General features: G+C 37.3%; 1 non-coding gene across 1 annotated transcript; it reads left to right on the top strand.

Moving 5' to 3' along the window:
* Nucleotides 1-992: 992 nt before the first annotated feature.
* Nucleotides 993-1183, top strand: LOC140321423 (U2 spliceosomal RNA). The gene has a single exon (XR_011918934.1). It is a non-coding gene; the product is annotated as a U2 spliceosomal RNA (small nuclear RNA).
* Nucleotides 1184-1484: the final 301 nt, after the last annotated feature.

Genomic DNA, 1484 nt, shown 5'->3' on the forward strand with positions numbered 1-1484 from the left:
GGTGCCTAGAGGTTCCACGTCATTATAAAGTTATTGAAAAAGTAATTAAAAATTTTGGTTTGAAAGGCAAGAATACGGAATTTCCATTAAATGCAAAAAGAATTAGGAAGGAAAGAGAAAAGGAGGAACAGATATGTGTAGTAAGGACTTTTCCCGAAGAAACAATGGAAGCAATATGGGGGAAAGTAAATATGAAAAGGCTATCGAACAAATTAAAGGATTTGGCATGGCAGATTACCCATGAATGTTTGCCAACAAGAATGTTTCAATATAAAAGAAGAATAGGCAAAAGCCCCATATGTCCAAGAAGCAATTGTGGGCAAGAAGAATCCATACAGCATGTTTTTTGGGATTGTGTATATGCAAAAGGAATCTGGTTATTATGTGGACCTATAATACAATTTTTAACAGGATGTAAGAAAATAACAGAAAATATGGTGTTATATGGTTTGGAAGGTCCCAAAATTAAAGAAAAAGAAGAATCAGGATGGATTATGATAAATTGTATTAAAATGGCAATTTGGAAAACGAGGAATCTTTGCTTATTTAAAGAAGAAGAAATAGGAATGGTGGAGTGTTGTAAAATAGCAATTGCGGAGATGGTACCTTTTTATTTAATGGAAAAGAAGATCAAAGGGAAAAAAGAAGCAAACATTTTATGGGACCTGAAAATGTGGAACATAATGTTGTTAAATGAAAAAGAAAAAGAAAGTGTACTTACCTGAGATGGAATCAAGATGAATGGCTGGAAACCTGGAAAATAAAGGGGAAAATAAAGGGGAAAAAAAAAGGGGAAAAAAAAGGGGAAAAAAAGGGGAAAAAAGGGGAAAAAAAAGGGGAAAAAAAAGATGAATTGAATAAATTTAAAAGATTAAAATTGGAAATTCAAAATTTAGATAATTGATTTTAATTAAAAAAGAAATAAATTTTGGATTTTTATGATGATGAAATTACACGGGTAAACCCTCTGGCTGAGCCGAGAGTGTACGTGTATATCTTAATAAAAATGTAAAAAAAAAAAAAAAAAAATCTGTTCTGATCAGTTTATTATCTGATACGTCCCCCGATCTGGGGACCATATATTAAATGGATTTTTAGAGCTGGGAGATGGAAGAAGAGCTTGCTCGGTCCACTCCACGCATCGCCCTGGTATTGCAGTGCTTCCAGGAGTGGTGCAACTCTCTTATATGGTACTTCAAAGACAGAACAAGACAAAATCCTCAGGAAGAAATGGCAAGAAATGGCCGCAAATGCTAATAAATGGCTGCAAATGCCAGTCAGGTGTCACATCTGACTGGCAAACCTTTGGCCTTGCTTGGGGATTTGGGATCCACCTCAGAGGAATGCTTCAGGCAGGCAAGCCCTCCCTCCCCTGCTTGCTTGAAGCATATCAGCCCAGGTTTAAGGCCACCAACGCTCTCTCCTTGGAGTGGCGGTGCCCGGGCGGACTGGCGTTTGGAGGCGGGGACATGCAAAACAGGCAG

This window comes from Pyxicephalus adspersus, unplaced genomic scaffold, assembly GCF_032062135.1.
Source record: "Pyxicephalus adspersus unplaced genomic scaffold, UCB_Pads_2.0 Sca3670, whole genome shotgun sequence".
Lineage (NCBI taxonomy): Eukaryota > Metazoa > Chordata > Amphibia > Anura > Pyxicephalidae > Pyxicephalus > Pyxicephalus adspersus.